Source organism: Lolium rigidum, chromosome 7, assembly GCF_022539505.1.
Source record: "Lolium rigidum isolate FL_2022 chromosome 7, APGP_CSIRO_Lrig_0.1, whole genome shotgun sequence".
NCBI lineage: Eukaryota > Viridiplantae > Streptophyta > Magnoliopsida > Poales > Poaceae > Lolium > Lolium rigidum.
The window spans coordinates 341175124-341181381 of record NC_061514.1 but is presented as its reverse complement, the minus strand read 5'-3'; the positions used below and the strand labels follow the sequence as shown (position 1 = coordinate 341181381).

Genomic DNA, 6258 nt, shown 5'->3' with positions numbered 1-6258 from the left:
GGATCTCGGTCAAAACGGTGGACGGTGCCCATTCTTTAGCGACCACTTTCCACGTGCCCTCTCTCCCATGTGCCAGCGCTTAGAACACCAGGTATATCAATTCTGGTTTTTTCTCTCCCAAACCCACCACCACGCCGCCCTGAAGCAGATGACGGCCTAGGCGGCGACGTGCGTTCCGGAGGCAGCGATCTTGGGGCCGGAGCAGGAGCAGGCAGGGGACGGCGACCTTGGGGGCGGGCGCACGCGTGCCGGCGCCAGCGACCGCGGGGCGGGACCAGCGCCCTTAGGGCGGAGCAGGCGCGGGCCTGGGACGGCGACCTTGGGGCGGAGCACGCGCGGGCTGGCGGTAGCCATGTCGGGGCGGAGCAGTCAGGGGCCGGCAGCGCGCCGCGTTGGGGCGGAGCAGGCAGGGGCCGGCGGCGCGCCATGTTGGGGCGGAGCAGGCAGGGGCCGGTGGCGCGCCACTTTGGGGCGGAGCAGTCAGGGGCCAGCGGCGAAGGAAAACGGTGGTGGCCGAATCAAGAAGAAGACAACAGGTTAAAGCTCTCACACACACACATGTCGAATGTTCGGAAGCACAAAATTCTGGTGTGTACTGTATTACTGCCCTCCACATGTTTGTTGTTTTGTTTCTTAGACTTGAAATAATTTTTCTAGGGTTCTCTGCTCATCTCTCTTCTAGGTTGCAAATATCTTTGCCTCCGTCGAGTCGTTGAGGTAACTCACGCGGGCGGCCGGACGTTGTCGAGCCACGGCCTGCTCCAGCAAGACACGCCTCTGTGTGGTTGGCATCCGCGGCGGACATCTCGCGGCACACTTCAGCGTACGCCATGGCTGAACACAAAGGCGCCAAGAGATAGCTGCTACATCATGGTATGGTCAGCATACGCTTGCTTTGGGCTTGGGTTGCTTCGATCTGGTAAATATTTAAATTACAGCTGCTCTCGAGATCAGGTATATACATGGATCCAAAAATTATAATATATGCTTACCTTTGGATGTCTGTAGTTAATACTCATGATCAGATTAACACTTAGTTATTTTTACAGGCTAAATAATCTGAAATCTAACTGTGTAGAGCAAATCCAATGATCAGTGCTGTCTGGGGATGAAAAGGGGCGTGCATCAGTTCTACAGAATGCTGATAAGTACCAGAAGGTAAGGAAGAGAATGGCATGAAGGAAATTTCGTACATGCCAGTTTGCAAAAGAACTAATACTTAGGTTAACCGAATCTGGCTTCTTTGTTGTCTTAACCAATTAGAGAAGTTGGAAAGTTCTAGCCAAGGTTTTCGCAGAGGACAAAGGCATCCAACACAATTCAGCCACTGCAGGTATTAATTCCAATCAAGAGTTTCCTTTGTTCAGCATTGTATACACTCATTGGTGCTGTCTCCTTGCTTTTATTCTTTTGTTTTCACAGTGCTTGGGCAGAAGAGGAGGAGCTGTCTGGGTGGTGTTGATGTGGTCTTGGGGCTCAGAGAAAGTGAATACGTCATTTTGGAGTATTACATAATTATGAGTTCACTTTGCTTTCCTCTCTTTCTTAGATGTAAAAATCTTCATTTTTGGTCAGTGGGATCTGATCCCATTCAGTTTTACTCTCACCCAGTGGCCCAGTCAGAAATGCTTTTCTTACTATTTTGCGGTGTACTATTCTTTGCACTGAATTATTTCCACCAAATTGTATGTTCTTCAGCATCCATGTCATGTCCTCATTTCTTCAGATTGGACGTAGATTTTAACTGCAGAACTGTGACAGTGCACCTATAAGCTGCCACCAGATCTACAAAATTTTGCATTTCTTCCTCACAGTACTAATTAACAAAAATAATTGTGGCTTTCATGGGATTCTTAAACAATTTTTGTACAGCAAAGATTTTTTGTGATTTCTATTTCGTACTCCTGGTTTTCTATTTCTCCATGGTTACTTATTGCTAGGAATCCTAATTAGTCCCCTTCTTTTTTCCTTAGCGGCTCTGAGATAAATTTCATGACCACGTGTTTCAGATGGGAGGTATTTCTAATAAAGAGGTATGTAGAAGGTCTTGCTTTGATCTTTATATCCTATAATTTATTAATTTTGTTACGGGAGGTAAACCATTATTATTCCACCTCCAGTCGATCTATGTGTCCTTAGGTCTCAGTATAACCACATATAAGTTAGGTGTGTGCCTTAGTTTGATAGCTATGCATAAAACTAAAGGACCCAATGTGGCAAACCTGTAGGTTTATTTGAACTGCATAAACACATAAAGTGAGATTTGTGGTTTTGATTCAGCGGTTCATGGGACCCACAGTTTTACCTTTTTTAGGTACATTGTTTATTAGTTACAACTAAGAGAATGCCACTTATATGAACAAAGTTGATATTTCGTATTTTTGATCAATCAACAAATTAGTCGTCAGTCTGCATCGACTTGCAGACAGCAAGTATCCTATTCTTGAGTTCTACTCCTATATTGTACGGATGCAGCTGAAAATACTTTTAGCCACAATGAGATGAAGATGCTGATGTATAATCAGATGCATTATCTATGAACTTCTCGACCCCATTGATGTTGGAAAATCAATTAGACTTTCCAGGTCTTCTGTGTAATTCCTTTTAACCAGCTTAGTTCTATTTTCATTTCTACCAACCTCTTTTCACGGATTATTGCTCTATATCATCTCACGGCTTTAAGATTTTACATCATTCACACGCTTTGCAATAGAGCATCTAAAATTGCATATGATCGTGTGCGTTTTGTTTTTCAGAAATACATGTCAGATGATCTTTGTACTGTTGATGCATTGGATGGTTTGCTGGACACGCTGAAAGCAAATACACCAGTTTGAATGACTTGACCTTAATGCTTCTCGAGTACTTCTTTTGATCTTTTTTAAAGAACTGGATGGAGCCAACAATGAAAATACTCATGTAGTAGTAGTACCAACAAATACTTCACCAGATCATATTCCATAAATTTCTTTCTTGAAGAATTATAGACTGACCCAAATTAAATGATGTAGTTAGCCAGTATCTCCAGTGACCTTCCATGAGAGAACTTAAAGGTAGCAACTCTCGCAAAATGAACACTGAATACTATTCGCTGAATGAACGCTTCAAGCGAGCAAGTACTGATCAAATCATTCACATTCTTTTTGTATTTGTTGCAGATACTTGAGTAGGTGTTATAGGCTAGCCTCTTTGGTAAACTCCTGGCTGAATTTCTTGAGAAGGCATTGCTGTGTAAACATGAAAGCTTACTTTGTCCGCAGGTAACAAAAGTTTCCTGTTCTGTCATGTAATGTGCGCTGGTGTTCAAATGTGTGTGTGAATGTTCAGATACAAGTTCATAATCTCTACACGATATGCATGTAGGTATTTATTAGTATGGCTATCTCTTACGCACGCCTCTTTTCCCAGTGTATCTTGCATTCAGATGGCTACGGCGGTTCGTTAATTTTCTTTTTCTCATGGCTTACTTCGACCATCACTTCACTGCAGGACCGAAACTACACTCACAGAATTGGCTTCAGATATCTACAGATATCAGCTGCAGATATTCAGCGCTCAAGCTTCCCGCAGCTATTGATGCAGTTGCGGACACGTCTTATTTAGCTTAGATCATCCGACTGCAACATTATGAATGTTTTTTTGTTACCAGTTTGCTATACGCTATACTACAGAAGATACACTATATAGAAGATAGTTCCTTTTGTGTGCTCTCTGTTTAGCTGTAGTCAGCGTGCTGAGGACTATCCTTTTTCTCATCTGTCTTTGTACTAGGCAAACTGAACCTAAAATTCAGAACATCATATTTTTCCTTCAGCACAAGAAAAAGAATCCAGAGATGATTATGCAGCTCGCTAGCACATGTAAATAAAATTTGATTTTAATAACTCAATGAAGAGAAGAAACCTACCAGTTGATGGCAGATCAATTCGATTTGCCTCCCATGGTTCTCCATCTGCTGCAGCCTGTAGGTGCCTGGTCCCTGACCAACTTCTCTTCATCCAGTGCCTCTGGAATGCTGGATATCGACCGGCACTCCGGCAGTAGAGCCCCGGCTCCGTGTATGTGTATAGAAAGAATGAAGCTTCCCCTACCAGCCCCAGAAAACTAGATCTCGACTGGACGCATACCAACCCCAGAAAACTAGATCTTGACTGGCCGCAGAGCCTCATCACTATGCATGCCGACAAAACAGAACCCCTTCCCTTCTTCCATGCGGTCTATCTTATCCTGGTTCCTTTCGTTAGACACTCGCTCACTCAGATACTGAGACAGAAAAAAGAGTAGGTATGGACCATCCTTGGAAAATATACAAGCGAGAAAAACAGGAAATTGTGATAAAAACATCCCATACTGTCATGAATAACTAAACCGGCCTAGCATATCAGCATTGTTTATTAACCAATTTAATAGATAAAATGGCACACTATCATCGTTACAGTAAGGTGGGACTCCGATCTATAATAAGTGTCGTGATTTTAGTTCAAATTTAACTAAAAATGAACTTGAACCACGACACTTATTATGCATCGGTGGGAGTATTGGAATTGTTTTCTTCGGATTTTTCTTTTATGTAGTCCTTACTTGAGATGCCTACACACCATCGCTTGCTGTGATATTAATATATTCTCTTTATCAAAAAACATCTGGCTTTCATGGAGCGCTCCTCCAATCTAGAACCGGTTTCTCTGAGCCGCTATGTGCGCTTCAACTTAAGTTCACACGGTTTTTGCTCTCATTGATGTTTTTCTTGCCCCTCTGCTATTTGTTTCCTCGGAGCAGATAGCTCTTAGATTGGCTCGACCTATGAGGCAAGTTTTCCACCGATAAACTTATGTGTCATTGCTTTTCTTTGTTCCCTTCTATTTTATGTCGATTTTCTCTTTCTTTTACCTTTTTTCTCTTTTAATTTTTTGCTTCACCTATTTCTTTCTTCCTTTGTTCTATTTTTTACCTATGTATTTTTTTATAACAAATCGACATTTCCCTCTAGATTTCATTGTCACTTCCTATTTTTTGGTACTACTACGGGCGCGGCGTGCCGCCGCGCCTATGCCTCCTAGTATTATAGCATAGTAGTGCTACACGGCTACTACTACTAAAACCCCTTGCCCCTTGGAGATGGAAATACGATATAGAACTAAACATAACCTTAAGAACATATAACCTTAAGGCCTTGTTTACTTCTAGGGTATTTATGGGGATGGGAGGGGATTATTTCGTATCCCAGAAAATCCCCACTAGTCCGTTTACTTCTCCGGTTTTGAACGACATAATCCCGAGATATCCCCTCCCATCCCCTCTCATCCCCACATTTTTTGCCTAAATCAAAAACTCTCCATCATACTAGTGTATTTTTGGGGAGGGGTATTTCAGGGGATTGGGTGAACACCAAATCCCCTCTCATCCCCATACCCATTAGGAAGAAAAATACGAGAGAAGTAAATAAGGCCTAAGGCCTTGCTTAGTTTCATAGACTCATGAGGGGATTGACATGGATTGAGTGGGTTTAAATCCTATGTAGATCAAAATTCTCCCTAGTTCCTCTCAATCCACTCTGATACACTTGAGTAGTGTATTCATCGAACAAGCGCTAAGGACCAAAGGGTATCAATTCTCCCCAATCCCTCTCAACCCCGAAATATCAGCGATCTGTTACTTTAAATCGTGATCTATGCTAAGGATGAGTTCCAACTAAGATTTAATAATATCATTCTAGGGAAAACAAAGTTACTAAGAGCATCTGCACCGGCGCCCCCATAGCGGTCCTGATAGCGATTTGGGGGCCGGGAGCGAAAATGGGCTCACACCGGCGCGCCCCAAACGGCGCCGGTGCTTTCCCGAGCCCAATAGAAGCGTCGGCAACCCCGTGCCGGCCCCTTGGCCAAGGGCGTGAATCGGGCGCGCCGGCGCCTCGTGAGGCGGAAAATTTTGGGCGTGGTAGCCACCTGCCAGTGACGCTGCCAGGGCGCCGCGTGGGATATTTTACCACCACGACGCCGGGCCATAAACTCTCCCGCCATGATGCCGCCCGGGAAATTCTCCGGCCACGACACCGCGCGGGATGTTTTCCGCCTCGCCGCTGGTCTATATTATCCCTCCTCCCCCGCCTCGTTGGTGCAAAAACCCTAGAAAATAGCACAATGTTCAATTCGTGGGACGAGACGGTGCTAGAGGCGGTCGTAGAAGTCGTGGAGGCGGACCCGCAGCTCAAAGAGTACGAGGCGTGGGAGGAGGCGGTGCTAGCGGAGGCCGTAGATG

The 6258-nt window shown here is 44.5% G+C and overlaps 2 long non-coding RNA genes across 12 annotated transcripts; one reads left to right on the top strand and one right to left on the bottom strand.

Moving 5' to 3' along the window:
• The first annotated feature begins 455 nt into the window (after positions 1–455).
• Positions 456–3834, top strand: LOC124670639. Of its 11 annotated transcripts, none has more exons than XR_006992613.1 (8): positions 456–588; positions 683–873; positions 1050–1158; positions 1264–1333; positions 1974–2033; positions 2757–3053; positions 3159–3260; positions 3490–3834. It is a non-coding gene; the product is annotated as an uncharacterized LOC124670639 (long non-coding RNA). The 11 variants fall into 11 exon arrangements; XR_006992609.1 differs by adding an exon at positions 1423–1504 and having other exon boundaries at positions 1974–3053; XR_006992608.1 differs by having other exon boundaries at positions 1264–1485.
• On the bottom strand, positions 567–4214 carry LOC124670641. Its single transcript, XR_006992614.1, has 2 exons — positions 3908–4214; positions 567–3782 (listed from the first exon to the last, which is right to left on the bottom strand). It is a non-coding gene; the product is annotated as an uncharacterized LOC124670641 (long non-coding RNA).
• Between the last annotated feature and the right edge of the window lie 2044 nt (positions 4215–6258).